Here is a 16,664-nt window from a genome sequence, read left to right as displayed (position 1 = left end):
CAAAAATATGTTTATTGGCTATCATTTCCAAACAGCTCGCGTTTCCTTTGAATGAACAAATATTAAGAAAAACAGCACTTTATGTTGTGTATTTTCTGTATATTTAATGCAAATGTTTAAACAGACATAAGCAATATGGCATATGAGGTACTTTGTTGTGTTTTGTTGTGTTAATAGAAATGACAGTGCATAATAATAATATAACAAAAATACTTGTGCTTTTGTTGATCTATTGACATTGGTTGCCATGTGCTTTTGTTGCCTCAACATAAACACGTGCAGTGCAATCACACCATGTGCTTGTGTTGACATCAGTGTAGTGGCTCACCAAAGTGTCAGCAGACGCAAATGGATACCTGGAGATAATATGTAGATGAAGATGTCCAAAGTGGCAAAAGGTAAGATAAAAAACATGTAGCTGTATCCCTAAACAAGCAAATTTGCATAAAGGGACTGTCTGATGATATGTAAAATATAGGAATGGACACTTTTAAGTTCGTAGTTGCATTAAAAGTGACCTCTTTTATGGCATGGTCAATTCACAGTGTGTGGTCATGAAATACTGAGTTTTTACAGACATTCACCTTGTTATAAAGTCCACAGAAGATTTTATTTTTGACACAAGTGTCTCTAACTTTGATTGTTTAAGGGGATCTGGTGAAAATAAGGTTTGGATTTGACTATTTCTCAACACCTACAAGTCTGCCAACCTCTATCAGTCTTTGGAGACATTTTCAGATTTTCCCATTTACACATTAAAGAAGGGGACTTATCTGATCGTGTATCCTGCTTTAATCTTCGTTTCAGTTCAGCTTTTGGCATTTCACTTTGGCACAGGAAGGGCATCTGTCTTTGTAATCATGTGAGATAACGGCCACCAGAGATTCCTGTGTGTGCATGAAAAGACACGTGAACATGCTTCAGCTGTGATTATTATTTAATGCATGAGGAAAATGTCCCCGCTGTCCGGTATTTAACATCATAGCACATGGCAGAAAAAAAAATGCAAATAATAATGAAAAAAAACAGAGATCAAGCTGAGCTCCTGAGTGGGTGTTGTACTTTCTAAGCGCACAGACAAAAGAAATACATATCCTGTGGATTTCAGTGAGCTGCTGTCATCCTCTTGCTCTGCTCCCATCACAGTCTTCTGTTCTAGACATCTCTGCTTTAATCCCTCATTTGTTTAGAGAAGGGGGGGTGGAGGTATGACAAGAGCGGGAGTGAGAGATCCCATGCTACATAACCTGATGAGGACACATACACAAGCACACTTGGCTTTTGCTGTGTTCCAAAATGCAAATGGTTCTGCTCTAACCTGGCTCATCCTGCCAATAAAATGTTCTCCTATAGCTGTCAGCGATGAGGGCTTGGCTCTGCTGCATGTACATAAAATGAGGTGAGAGGTGTATACTTAAAAATTTTGTTAATACAGTCAAATCTATATTTAAAGGGCTTTTAGTGTGCACATGCATCACCAATGCATCAAGAACAACAAAGCACGTGAATAGTTAGAGGCAAAAACAAGACATAAACAAACATTTTTTTGCAGTAATTGCCTGAGTGAACACGCACCTGTAAACATGGAAAGAGACACAAAAACAACAACGCCTGGATAGTTTCTCTTTTTGAGCTGTGACTGTTTTGACAGAAACAAAATTTAAATTTACATTGCTTTCTCTGCACATCTGATCCCATTCAGGCTTGAGACTCCATCCAATATCCTGGTCCCTCTGATGCTGCAAACCTTCGGGTGCATGCTGCAGGCGTCCATTTACTTATTGCTCTGCCAAATAGGCCTGGACGGCTCCTGTGATGTCAGTCCATATATATAACTAACTTCCTTCTGCTGGTTGCATACTGTGGTAGCAAGTCATATTCAGCTGCATTAGAAGTTTGAAGAGTTAAAAGGAACTTCTGTGCTAAATTAGAATTAGCTGATTTACTGTTTGTGGAGTGAATGTTGCATGAATATCACTGTAAATGCACAAAAAAGCTTTTTTTCAAGGCTGTGTTTAGACAAGAATTGCCCAACTATAAACTAAAAAGTATTTCCTTTGTGTTTAAAAAAAACTGTGTTCATTTGATCACATTGTGAGAACAATCCTTGTTAACATGGATATGCAAAAACAACTGAAATCTCTGTAGTATGCATGCCAGGCCAGTAACTGGTGACATAAGAACATGTGCTAATTGTAGTAGTGATGTCACCGTTCTCACAGGATCCGTGCATAGCCAGTTTACACAGTGACAGAAGGGGTTGCATTTTCAAAAGATTACACTCTGGATTTTGTTTTCAGAAGCTTGCATTTTCAGGCCTCCCAAAACGCTGTTATTGTGTCAACGAAAGGCCAAACCGAAACAAAGGTTTAACATTTCATGCAAGAACCGTTGCCTTGTAAACAACCCCTTAATATCCATAGCTACTTTCTAATGGAAGGCAAGCAAATTACAGTAACAAGGGTTGTAATTAGGTGTCTGTAGTGTATGTGCAACTAAATTGTACGCATGATAAACTACAGCCTCATTCCGGACTCATCAAATACCACTGCTTCTGTGATGCTTTCAGTGTAAGATCCAAACACCAAAACCCACCTTTCAGGTCCACATGATACACTGCTAGATGGCATTAGCTGAGAACCAGCCAGACGGAACTGGTCGTGGTGATTTTTATACGCCAACAAACAGCTAGACGGAACCTGTCATGTCCACATGATAGGCAGCAAGACACTGTCATGTTAAAACACTGCCGGTTACAACATAATGTAACAGTCTGGAGGGGCCATGGATGGGTTCAACAAACCCCGAACTTTCATGCAGGATTCTGGTGTTCACTTTCCAGCTGAATGTTTTTTTTTACACCTGCCACATGCCACATTATCCCACCATGTGCATTTCTTGACATCATGATAGCGGCATCCTGGAAAATAAATAGCAGACGCAAGAGGATACCTAGAGCGTAATATGTATACGCAGAAGTCCACTATAAATTGGTAATATGTGACAACTTGGGATGAGAATGTGTTGTAAATTTGTCATAAAGTAAATACTGAAATTTTTTACCAATCCCATCCTCTATTTATTTCAAGTTGCTTTTACTTGACTCGGAGGGATTTTGCACTTGAGCTGCTGGAAAGCTTTTAATGTGAGACATCTGTGCAAAAAGGAGTGGGTTTCATTGATGGTAGCTTAACAGTCAAAGTGAAAAAAAATGATGTCAAATATGTGTTAATATTAAAACAGGGGTTCAGAAAATAGGGAGGCTTCTTACTAAAATATGATCAAATTTTAAACAGAACATTAGAAAAACATCTCTGTCTTTGATATAAGCCTGTTTCAAATAAATGCCTGCTTCACTCTGCAGTTGACACAAATAAAGTATTTGAGAATTTACAGTACACTAATGGATGTAAATTTTTGTTTTTAATAATCTCAGTGTAAGCTATCTCTCCTTCTAGAATCACGGTGGCAGCCCTATTTTGCTCCTGTTTTGGCAATGAACTACATGAGCGGACTGCAAAAAACACTTATTGACAACCAGTCCACAGTTCCCCTATCAATAAAAAGTTCATGTCAGAATCAGTATCAGTATATCAAGCCAGAATTTACATTAAACAAACTGGTGCTCGAAGGACTTTTATTGTTTTGTGTTGTTTTACAAGGTTAACGTGTGAAATTTACACACTGTTCAATATCATCAGCAGACAGCTGAAGAATTAAGTTTCTACCTTCCACTTGTGAGAAGTGCTGCCATCATCCCAGTCTCCAAAAGCTGGAATTGTTAAAGTTACTGAGTCAATGAAGAAGTGAAATGTCATTTGAAAATGATAGTCACAAAGTTTGCTACAACAGAACCTTTTCACTATTGACTTTTGTGATTGTGTGCTGCTTTTGTTACTGTGGATACTTCACACTTTCACTTTTACTCAGTTTCACTTTCCAGCTGCTCCATGCCAGGCATAAAAGTTACACTCAGGTACAACACATACACAACTTTAACTTTAACTATAAAGAGAAACAAAATTTTAAAAAAAAGACACAATAACCTCAGAGACAAAAAAAAGACTATAAAGAGAAACAAAACGATCAGAAAAGTTGCATAAAAAATTATCAAAACAAGACGCATTTAAATCAGATGCAATTACATCAAATAGACACAAATTGACTACCAAGAGACAAAAAAAACCCCCCACAAAATTACATCAAAGAAACAAAACTCAACAACTAAAAAACACAAAAAGATCCAAAATGACTAAAAATGACCATAATGAGACACGAATACAAGAGAAATAAAACAATCAAATAGACACAAAATTACTTCAAAGAGACACAACATGACTACAAAGAGAAACAGAACAACAAGAAAAGACGAAAACCCGGCGCGAAGTTTGTATGTCTTGCTCCTATGTAAGAGAGGTGGTGGGGCCTTTAGCATATCTGTGCCCAGGTGCCCATTGTAAATATTGATGTGAATGTGCTGTGGATATAATGGTCTAAAGCCTTTTAGTGACATTTTTTTGTTTATATATCATAAAATAACAAATCGGTCTCCTGTGACAATGTTTACGACCCTCTGCCCTCGGACCTTTGAATCTCTGTGAGTGACTAGCTGCACTCAGGTGGTTTATCCACTGATTTGAGGGTGTGTTGGAGATTTGTTGATGTGAGCCTTAAAATAGCTGCAAATAGGTAGCTGCTGTGCCCGTGAGGATGCTCCCCAGGTGCCTTTCTAAATAAAATGCTGCCTCGCTTGCGGTGAGCATCTCAGTCTTGCATGGCAGCTCGTGATGAATGCTTCGCATGGCTCTGAGTTAACCAAGTTCATATTGAAACACTCCCCGGAGCGTCGCCATCAATCAAAGCCTCTCCCAGGAGCTGTCAAGCTTTTTTTCTTTTTTTTTTGTTTATGTGTGTCTGCCTTCTACCCGCTTACATGTGCGGTTGCGCCACAACAATATCCGGCCCACCTCATTTGCTCCCATTACAGGCTGTTACTTTATTTCCCTCTCCGACGCCCCTGGGCAGCATATTCAACATGCACTCCACTCTCCATCCTCCCCTTCAACCACTTACTTATTCATCACAGACTCACCGAGGCAGCTGCTTAACTGACAGACACCAGATTTTATAAAGAGAAGGAGACAGACAGACAGAAGCGTATGACTCTGCCCAGTAATTGGGGACATTGTCAGTATGAATTCAGTTTTGCCGCGAGTCAAAGCAGATTTGCGGCGGACAAATTTGGCTAAAGCACTGGGAGTGAATGAGAGGGTACAAAAAAAAAAGAAAGAAGCATTTTCACTTTCATTAGCCAGCCTGTCCCTTTGGGCTTAAACACATAGAGCTCAGTGCATGAACTGCCCCCCCCCCCCTTTACATGCACACTCATACACACCCTCACTGTTTCTCCTTCATCCTCCTTCCCTGGCACACTCTCCCTCCTCCTCTCTTTCATCTCCCTCTCCATCCTCTCCTCTGTCTCATCTAGGTTTATCTTCCTCTGTCCACTCTCCATCCCTCTCTCTCTCTCTCCTCCTCATCATCGCAGCGCTCACCTCCTTCTCTCTCCTCCTCTGCGGTCTCCAGCCAATCACTGTAGAGAGAGGTGTGGTTTCACAACAGGAGGATGGACGGCGCTCGTTGAGGAGAAAGAGAGAGGAGAGAGAGGAGAGCGCTGGTGGAAAAGAGACGCTTTCCTGAGGTACTTGGGAGAAACAACGCCAGGTTTGACACTGAGTGATGACCGTGGCGCGGAGAGATTCGGCAGACCGGGAATAAAAACGCGGAATAAAACACACAGAGAAAAAACGAGGAGGAGGGCGCATAGTTTGTGGATACCTGCGCGTATCCGTTGCGGCCGCAGGTGCGCTTCAATCCCTCTAAAGGGAGTTTTGTGGTCCGGGGAAGGAAATAAAGAAGGAGATATCTCCCTGGGATTAATGCTCCATCTTTTTCTCAATTGCGTGCCAAACTTTCTCTGGTATCGCCTGCAGATCTTAAGGAGCTTTGCACAAATCGCGGACTGTTCACTCAGACTGTTTCCAAACGCGGATTACACCGGACAGCATCTCCAACCAGAAAGGAGAATTCCTCTAAACTCCAAACTTGTGTCTGGTGACGCGCACCTGTGTATTTTTTTAATTTGAATGTGCACATGAAAAGGACAATGTCTGGATTATTACAGCTCAGCCTGCCCCGGGGAAGAGGCGAAGAGTGAGAGAGAGAGAAGGGGAGAAGAGGAGAGAGAAGGGGAAGTCGGTGGCGTTTGGCTGCCATCCACTAGTTCGTTAGCGCCTTTGCCGCTTGCACTCTCCCACCTCCTTTTTACTGGATACGCGGACACACGGCAAGAGACGCACGGGGAGGACCTGCGTTCACACCCTGGGTGAGTTTGCGTGTGGGGAATTAAAAAATAGACAGGGAGTGTAAAAGAGAAGGGGAGCTGTGCGTTTTTGTGCCAGACGCGTTTTTTTACGCGCAGCCCATTCCCGCGGTTGATAACGCACAAGACAGTAATGCGGGCTCGGATGGTCAGTTGCAGTGTGACAGAGTGTTGACGCATGATCGATGAGCAGGATGGAGAGCTGAGAATCTGAATTTAGATCAATCCGATCTCAACTGAAGCGGGAACGTGCTCTCTGGCGTCAATATTTGAGCCAAAAAATAAATGTTGTGCAAAAAGGGTGCACGTGCTAATACATATCAGAGGTCACACGTGGGTCTTGAGACATCAGCAGCAGTTTGGAGCAGGTCTTGTGCATTTTAAGTGCGTACATTTGAATACCTCCGGATGCATCCGTGCAGCCTTTTGCTGTGAAAGTGTGTGTATGTGTGTGTGTTAAATTGTTGTGCATTTACATACTGCAACTTTGCAACATGTTGCATTTTCCTCTTTGTGTGTGTATGAGTGTGTGTGGACCACAATGCACTCCTGCCACATAATTTTTCATAAAAACTGGAGCTTACTTGTCCTTCAACCTCTGCTTTGCTTCATCTTCCCAACATGTGTTTGTTTGTGTGTGTGTGTGTGTGTGTGTGTGTGTGTGCTGCTGCTGCATCTCTCCTCACCAATGAATACAGCCTGCCTCTCTCTACTCTGTGTGTCTCTCTTTGCCTCTATGTGTGTGTGTGTGTGTGTGTGTGTGTGTGATATTGTTGTTCCATCAGTCACCCAGAATGCTGGCTACGCACGGCGCAATTTCTCACAAATTCTCTGAACCATGTAAGCACAACATTTACCTGTCAGCTACTTTGTCGAGGGCTGTACTGTATGTGGCCGGGAGAAATCCTGGGAGAGGAGGAGCTGCTGCCGCTACAGATTTACACTTAACACCCACCGCCACCGCCACAGACCCCGGGGTGGGAGAGAGAGGTCTTGTCAAACAAATCATGGAAAAGGAGGAGGAGGAAGAAGAAGTCAAATCGTTACATGCACTCAGATGCTCCTACAGAGTGCGTCTGACAGTTTTGTCCATCCTCATCGTGTGCATTTTAATGAAAGCGAATCACGCTGACATTGTGGGCATCTCTGTGATATACTGTAGGTCTGAGAGCATGCAAATGAAAGGCTGAGTGCATGACACACACGGAGCTCCAGTGACACAATTAATGCTTAATGGCGGTGTGTACACATCTGTGACATCGTGACAGGAGAAAGGGAATATTCAACAGTCGATCCAGTGAGTGTTTAATGTTGCTGAGTGCAGGAGTGTCCTTTGTAGAACTTGCTCAGGTGCTAGTGATGGGGTTTAACAAGGGGGAACTTTGAAATACGTGAAATAGATGAAACTACAGTCAATTCCTGTTGATACAGTAAACTGTGTGGCTAAAGCAGGGCTTTCTTTGCTCTAGTACGTAAGTTCTAGTATGGAACTTTTCCGTACTAAGCCAAAGGGCCAGACAATATTGCTGAAATCAATATCATGATATTAAAAGACTTCTCCAGTGATTTAGTACTACACTTTCAAAGTTGGGGGACTTACGAGAAACGGTTTAAAAAAAGACTGGTACAAATCGATGCAGCATAGGCCAAGATATCCTTACATTTCTTACCTTGTATTTGTCAAACTCCAAAAATGCTGGATGCTACATTTCCCAAGTGTAACCAGTAGCCTCTTGTGTTTGATCCTCTCTTTCAAACGTCATGCCCTCAGTCTGTAACAAAAGCTTTCTGTTAAAATATGCAGTCTGCAAACGTATGAGATTCTAATACTTGATTGTTTCTCTCAGACTTGCCCACAGATGGCTATCAAGATGTGCCCCTTCAGTTAGAATATTTGAAAGCAACACAGATATTTCCACTCAATTACATTCAGCAAAACATATTTAATTGTTTAATTGTTCATTTAACAGGGATAGAACCCAACATCTGTATAAATCTTAAGGTGTAAACATGCCAGTTAGCATGGATGCAAATTTACTTCTATAGTTCCTAGTGGGATTGCAGCAGTATGGTGGTTTCAAGGTCTGCCATGTACATACAGTTATCAAAAATATTTTTTAAAATGCTATTGGATGGATAATCTCACCTTAATTTTGTCTATTTTTAAATAGAAGACTTTTATACATATCAACTTTCAGTTATAGTGATAAAACATTTGTTCAATCAAAATAGAAACCTGCTTTTTTAATTAATTTAAATGTCAGTTCCCAGGCAGCTAACAAAAATAGAAAAGTGACAACTAATAATACAGAAGCAAATATAGCCTACAATACACAAACAGGAAAAGACAAAATAATGTGAATGGCACGTCAAGTTAAATAAAAAGCAAAACAAAACAAAACTGCAGCAAAATTTAAATGCTCTTTTCCTTTTTCTTTCTTTTTTTTTTAGCTGTCTCAAGATGATTTCCCTGAAAGCTGATACTGCATATAATAATGCTGAGTCATTGGGGAAAAATGTCTCGTGAACTTAATTAGACTGAAAAGGCTTTGACCCTGCCTGGTCTACATCAGGTAAATGCAATGTAATCTCACAGAAGTACTGGAAATGACCAAATGACCAGTACATGGTGGTGGCATAGTTGGGTTAAGGCACCAAAACCGCTTGATATCCTACCTATAGTTTTGACATTAGCCTATTGCGTGACATTGTTGACTGGGGGATTTTTGTGATTTTAACACAATACGAGCCACCACCAGAGGTTTAGAGGTCATGGTTATTTTTTTTTCAGACCAGGTTTGGCAAAGGACTATGCACTTTTGAAAAGATAAGATAAGATAAGATAAGATAAGATAAGATAAGATAATCTTTTATTAGTCCCACAATGGGGAAATTTGCATTGTCACAACAGCAAGATGTGTACAAGATAAGCAAGCAAAGGAACGATATAAATTGTTTAAAAAAAAACATAAAGATGCAAGATTAATAAAACAGAGTGCAAATTAATCAATTGCACCTGGAGAATAATTGCACTTTAGTATAAGTCCATTTGGTATGTGGTCTACTGAGAACATTGCTGGTTGTACAGTCTGACAGCAGACTGTCAGACTGACAAATTCAACAAGGACTTGCAAAAACTTACCAAAGAAATCACCCCCAAAAAAAAAAAACAAAACACCCAAAAACATTGAAATGGAATGAAAAGAATAGGGCGGTTTTGCCTGATGAAAATACCAAAACTAACCCCTTGTATTGTTTCTGTACCTCTGATTCTTTGAGCTCCATTGTTGTATCCAGAACACACCAATGAGCCACATTGTTTCACTAAGTGTGCTCCCTCATTACCAGGAACACACACACACTGTAGTTTATTTTTGATTCAATTCCACATACACAGTCCTTCTGCTACAAATACTGGAGCACCAAGTGTGTATTCATCCACCGCTGAAAATGGTCCCCAACAAATGATCTATTTCCTCTCTTTTGAATGATGTTAGCTGAAAACTGCAGTGCCCAGCGGCAAGACATCCACACAAACAATAAACTTTTAAGATTTAATAAAGGAACGTACAAAAAGAGAAGTTTACGGGAACAGATAGTTTAAAAGAGCTATTTGAGGCTATTTGCAGAGAAAATCAATCAAGAAAGTTTTCCAGTTTTCATAACTCCCACCTCTTTTCAGCCTCTCTGCTCTCTCAATACAAATGTATCTCGGTGCACTTGCATTAGGCCGTGCATGTTTATTAAATTATTGCCCATCCCTACATGAGACCACAGACAGCATTAGACAACACTGAGTAGGAGGGAACTTGCTGAGACGAGTTCTAATGCTGCTTTTGTTGCAGCTTGTTGTCTTGGTTCAGAAACATAAAGCTGTCAGTTTCTGGGGTGATAGCCACAGTAGGTGGAATGAGACCTATAATTCACCGCCTATTTTTATGGATTCTCTCAGCACTGCAACATCTCAGCAAAAGCAATGAAATAAGAGAAAAATTAAACCACTTCTCATTTTGCTTAGGACCCCACGGAATCCATTTAAAGGCCCCGATGTGGTCCCCAGTCTGTACTTTTGGAACCGTTTGTTAATATAGAAGTGCAAAAGTACATCCCTCTGTATGGAAATGAGTTTATCTGCTTATAGTATCCCACAGCTGAAGTAGACGGGCCTCAACAGATACATTTAAGAGCTAACAGCTCCAGATAGGACCTCTTAAAGATGTCAGTTTGATTATTCTCAGTGATATAGTATAATTCTGCTGGTATTTCTGGCTTTCTCTCTTGAAAAAAATGTTTTCATAGCCAGGTGGCAACTGTGTTTTGTTGAAGTCTTTTTCTCTCAGGACTCCTGGTACAATGATTCCCAAAACTGAAGAGCACAAGTGTGTAATTTCTCCAAATTTACGGGAAGCAGCTGTGGTTTATGAAGTATTCTCCCATTCCAATAACTCAGACAATTGCAAAGTTCCAGCAAAAGCACACTCAGTGACAGAGAAGATAATATCCCTGCCTCAGTATTGTCCTTCTGACAAAAAAAAGAAAAAAAAATTCAACCTCCCTTTTTAGCTCTTATTTCTCCCACCTATTTTTTCTCACATTCTCTCTTACAGTGTCACTCAAGGTCACATATTTTCAGGATGCTCTGTCTCTGACCTTTGCTCCACTTCATAAGCAATCTAGAAATCGGAGCTGAAACCGCTGTTGCTCTCATTGTGAGTCACTCTGCGGAGAAGTGCATCAGCTAAGTCCGTGTATATAAATGTAAATGCGTGTCCTCAGTGTGTACGCTCTTCAGAGATTGACTGGTGCACACGATATGGCTGTGCCCTTCAAACTGCAAGGACATGGGGTGATGTTGAAAAATGCAGCCTTTTCAACGATTGATACATAATAGCAGGCTTTCAGATTTGCCACCAGTCTCATCTCTCAGCAATGTGAGCTGTCCTTTTCAAGATAAACGGTATACAAGATTCAAGATTCAAGTCAGACTGTGGAACCATCTTGGTATAATTGAAGTAATTCTTAAATGTACAAAGATGGCTCTGTCTACGGTGTGTGTAGGTGGCTTTGCAACCCATCTGTCAGCCAGCAGTGGTTAAGAATGGGTTTTATTTTCCCAGGGTGGGTTGAGAGAATATCCATCTTAAAGGATAACTGCTGAAGCGCAGCACGTTGGACATTCCATCATTTAGATTCATTTTGAGAAGTGTTGTAACAACTGAGCAATCAATCAATAACTTAGTTACCTGAAATCTAATTGAATAACTTGATAATTGGTTAGAGAACTTTGGGAAAAAAACACACATTTGCTTTTTTGCCACGAGTGAGACCAAAAACATTGATAGCACCCTCATGTTTGTGTGCCAAAATAAAGCTATCATTTGTTAGCTTGGCTTAGCATAAAGACAACATAAATATAAGCCACAATTTGTCAAAAAAATGTTTTTTGCACATAAAAAAGCAAATATATACAGTAGTGAAGCTTAGTAGCTTTAGAGATGCCATAATGTGGATTTTATGACTTTTTTTTACAGAGCCAGGCTAATTGTTTTACCCTATTTAAAGTCTTTGTGCTCAACAAAGTTACCCTACTGTCAGCAGGAGCTCTAGATATTCACTGCACAGACATGACGATGGTATCAATCTCTTAGTGAGGAGGCAGATAAACATATTTTTCAAATGATTGTTTTTGGAATTCTACAGTACTTTTTTTTTTTTTTTTTACCATTTCCTGACCTATTCACTAAACTAACTTAACTATCTAACTAACTAACAAGAATTAGCTGAAAAATGAAAAATAATTTTTGTTTCAGTCCGTGTTAGACCATTATGTACTACTTGGGCTGTAGGTCCTCTGGAGCTCTGTATGACATGTGATTGGGCTGGAAGGTGAGGGGACGGGGATTGATGAAAACAAAAAGATTAAAAATTAGACATAAAAGGTATCATGAAATAAGTGTCATTGGAATATATGCTATTATGAAATAAAAGGAAATAACATGAAATCACAAATTTTAGGTTCATGTCATGGTTATTCCACTGTATTACTTATTTGATATTGAAAGCTTTTATACAATAATGGCAGTACAATTAACAATCAAATTAATGGTGACATTCTCTCTAATGCATCTCAACTTGTATATATAATCTTCTTTGAAAATGTGTAATGTGTACATTTCTTATCAGTTTTGTATCACTTAGTGTTGAAGCATTCAATCAGTGATGATTTTTCTTTTTTTAATGACAATTGTGATTCTTTGGAAGTATCCTTATATGCTATTTTTGACTTCTAACTTCTCCTGCACAAAATTTCTAAATTCTAACTCTCACGTTTTAGTCAATTTGTCCATTTTCATTCAGAAAAGCGCAGCCATAAGGAGAAGGTACAAAGCAAAGTAAATAACTTGAACCTTGAGAATAATGTTCCTCCCAACCTCCTCTGTATTTATTTATTTAAAAGCTGTTGTTTCTCACCCCTCTGTGAACCATGTAGGAATGTTCAGCAGCCAACCTACAGCTATTGATTGGCCCACATGATGTTTTTATGTGTGGTATATATGTGGTAGTGAAAAATCTTTAAGCAATATTCTGAGGCTGGATCAGGAAGGCGTTCCTGTGCAATATGGTCCCCGTGTAACTGATTATTGACAAACAATACCATTGCACACCGTGCCCTGATACATCGAAGGCATAGACGACAGAACTGATGCGAGCCCACAGTCCTGTGAGATATAGACAGTAGGCGGTATCTTCTCTTTTCTGTGTCGTGACTGAACCTGCTGCAGGTTCTGACACACACTGTTCCCACACTGACTGAGTGTCCTGTAGAACAAAAGCCTGTCGGATTAGAGGTTTCAGCTGTAACCACCCATATAAAACTAATCGTATTATTCTGTAAAATAATAAAACCCGTTCTCCCTCAAATGACCAGTTTGTCATATCGATTTAATGAGGCTCATCATCTTGTAAAGGATACATCAAAGCATACTTGACATTAAAAAGTCGGCACATTAAAGTAACATTTTGAAAAACTATACCAGCAACATCTGTTTCCAAAATCCATGTCCTCATTTTTCTCAATGTTCTTGTCCATCAGCACAGTGCATCAGCATAGATACATTTTTCTTAATAACCACTGATTATGCATTATTTTTTATGTTGTGTGGTGGGATCATCTGAGTCAACCATACAAAAAGTGGAACTAAAGTGAAGGTAAATGTGTTAGACAAAGTTAGAATATAACATGATGCACATTTTGTATCACATGTTGCTATTTATTCCTCTGATCAGTGACATGAGACATGTTGACTGTGGCTGTTTAGAGTTGGTGAGCAGTGACTTTCAGCATTTACTGAAAGTGATTATTTGGGTTCTGATATTTGCACGTGCTCTGTTTGGTTCAGCTGGAAAATTCACCTCTAATGCCCTCAGTCAGTACTAATAGAGTGCTGCAGAGATTACATTTTTTTGTAGATTGATGCAGAAGTTAAGTGTCACTTGGTTTCCTTGTCAAAAAGCCTGTGGGCTTTTTTCAGGGTTTCGCACACATTTATTTGTGGTAGCCTGCCACGATTAAAATGTTAGCTTCCACAAATAGATTTTACTTTTTTTGGAGCTGGACCGTTCATTAGGAGCATTGTTGAAATATATATATTATTCAGTTATTTATAGCACCGCGCTCTCGCAACGCAGAGCGTACTCAGGGTATAGATGGAGCAGCAGAATGTCAGATGAAATGAAAGTGAAACTTCTCCATTCAATCTGCTAGATCTAAAAGTCTGCATTCAATCACAGACACTGCTTCTCTCATCCATTGATCAAATCAGCTCAAAATGGATTGTCAGATCATTCATCCAACCTGTGAGTCACAGACAGAAGTGTTGGAATTTATAGAGGGGTCACAGAATTTATAGAGGGGTCACAGAATTTAGAGAGGGGTCACAGAATGATACAAAGGGACACACAGGCATCATCAGCTACTGCCACACATTGACTCAGTCTGAGGGAAACTGTTTTTCATTGGCTTTTTGATTATGGCAAAATGAAAACCCTTTGGCAAACAAGTAATTGTAATGCTTGCACGATTTGTTCAGCAAGATAATCTTCAAAATGAACACCATTAAACAAACTACATGTCACCTGAAGACATGTTTGGCAGTTGACATTCTGTAGTCTCATTTTGCCACTTGTTAGCATCTTCTGTTTTTAGACACATAAAGGCTTTAAAATTTACAATTTGGGTATTTACTTATTTTATGTCGTCGAACACATCTTGAAAGTCTTTTTAGCTTGTGGTAACCACAGACCTTGTTTCAGACATTTTTCCAATAATCCATTCAAAAAACCCATTAAACTTAGACAAGAGGAACCGGGGAGTGCTAAAATCCCTACTCATTATTGGGTTTTAGGACTGTTTCTGCACAACTCTTTGCAACTATGCTTTTTTTTTTTTTTTGCAGCCAAGAAATACTGTGTCTGCCCCATCAAATATACATCAAAAATTAGCATGCACAGGACAACACACTGGACCACAAATTTCATAGTTCAGGAAAAATTTGGTGCCTATTGGCACCTATTGGCCCCTAAATTTCTCCTGGGAATCAATGAAGGTGTATCTTCTTTTATTGAAGTCATCTTTTAGACCTGCATGTATTGTCTGCTTTCTTATTACATCAAATTGAACATATTTCACCTCTCCAAATACACAATGACATTTAACAGACTTGGGGAAAAATAGCTTTCAAAAATGATGCTCATCTGCAATCTGCTGATCTGCCTGGAAGGTTTCTGAATCACAAAGCTGCAATGAACTGAAGACTTCACTGATGTCACATAAAGTTCAGGTTGACATAAAGGTTAAAGACTACTGGTAGTTCAGCCCAGCAGCCTCCTGCTTTACTGGTGGAGCTTTTGTAGCATTTTGGTCAATGTGCGTCATTATTACTGTCCGAGGTCCAGTGACCCTGAAGATGTCTGACTGCTGGTCACTTTTTTTTTTTTTTTTTGAATCTTTGTCCTCTCAGCTGGTATGAGGCTGTGGGTCAGTTGCCACTTGGTGACTTGGCATCATGTTACTTTATTTGTGACAGACAGTCCGATGTCTGATCTAATACATATAAAGCTACAACATCATCTGATCTAATTTGTGCATATTTTCAGCCTCTTTGTTGTAGTTCAGGGTGGAGGGGATAAATGTGGCACTAAGGCCCTTCAGCAGCCACAGAGCTGTTTACAGTTTGCAAATTTGGTGACTGTAAAGCCATTTATTTTACTGCTCTTCATTCAAAATTAGAACGTGGCTGGATTTTGACATATTTCTTATGTTTGTGTGAGTGTTTGTTTTGAGATCTCAGGGGAGAATATTGGATTTTTACCATTGTCAGTGGGAATGAAAATATAAAAAAGGCAAGGGGAGTGTGTCTCTTTTTTATTAAATAAGATAAGATTCAGTCCCCTTTTCACCCCAATCATTTTTGCACTGTCCCCACGAGTCTCCAATCTTTTGATTTCAGGCTTTCCACAATGTTGGAACCTGGCTGCAAGGGTTTGCTGTCCTTTAGCCACAGTACCATGACTATATGCTTCACACTGAAGTGAAGACCGTCTCTTAAAAAGAGATAAGACATTATATTATAACATTTTTTTTAAAAAAAATGCATACTTTATTTAAAACCTTTAAAACACAATAATATAACAATTGACCATGTATATGTGAAATATACAAAAATAATAATGAACATGTGTAACAGATTCTCAGTAAGCACCATGAATTTCCATTTCATGCCAAAAAAGGAGTAGGAAGAGGCAAACTGCTTGTCTAGTCTTACCTTTGCTCTACTATAACGAATTAATACACAGTCAGTCCTATCTGCATAACTACAGTAAATAAATATATAAATGAATAAATAAAAAATAAAAAATAAAAATGTGATTTGGAAACCATCTTGGGATGGGATCACTACAGCTGTGATACAGAGATTCATGATTTCAAATAAATGTGGACCGAGGGCTTAAAGTACGGGGAATGGCTCCTTCTCTACTTCTGGCCTCCTTGCTTGAATTACAGACACTTTCAACTCTGCCTTAGGTTTAATGCAACTGCAAACCTGTAAAGTTTTGTGACTGCGACACTTGTCATTGACCCTCAAATTGCACAAATTGTAATTGCGAAAATAAACCATGGCTAATGTAAAAAAACGTCTTTTCAAAAACACACATTTATCGCTAAAAAAGTTTTTACACTCATGAGGTGGTATTTCAGACGATTTGAAAAAGCCGTATTTGG

General features: G+C 39.5%; 1 protein-coding gene across 1 annotated transcript in view; it reads left to right on the top strand.

Moving 5' to 3' along the window:
- Positions 1-5,648: 5,648 nt before the first annotated feature.
- The window catches only part of brinp2 (BMP/retinoic acid inducible neural specific 2), a 267,758-nt gene continuing 256,742 nt past the window's right edge, over positions 5,649-16,664 (top strand). The window contains exon 1 of the mRNA XM_042498336.2: positions 5,649-6,385. The gene's annotated coding sequence lies outside the window, so the exon portion shown is untranslated. The remainder of the gene's footprint in view (positions 6,386-16,664) is intronic.

The sequence above is a fragment of the Plectropomus leopardus genome, chromosome 12 (genome assembly GCF_026936395.1).
Source record: "Plectropomus leopardus strain MGB_pleo_1.0 chromosome 12, ASM2693639v1, whole genome shotgun sequence".
In the NCBI taxonomy this organism is placed as follows: Eukaryota; Metazoa; Chordata; class Actinopteri; order Perciformes; family Serranidae; genus Plectropomus; species Plectropomus leopardus.
This window is presented reverse-complemented; position numbering and strand designations above follow the sequence as displayed.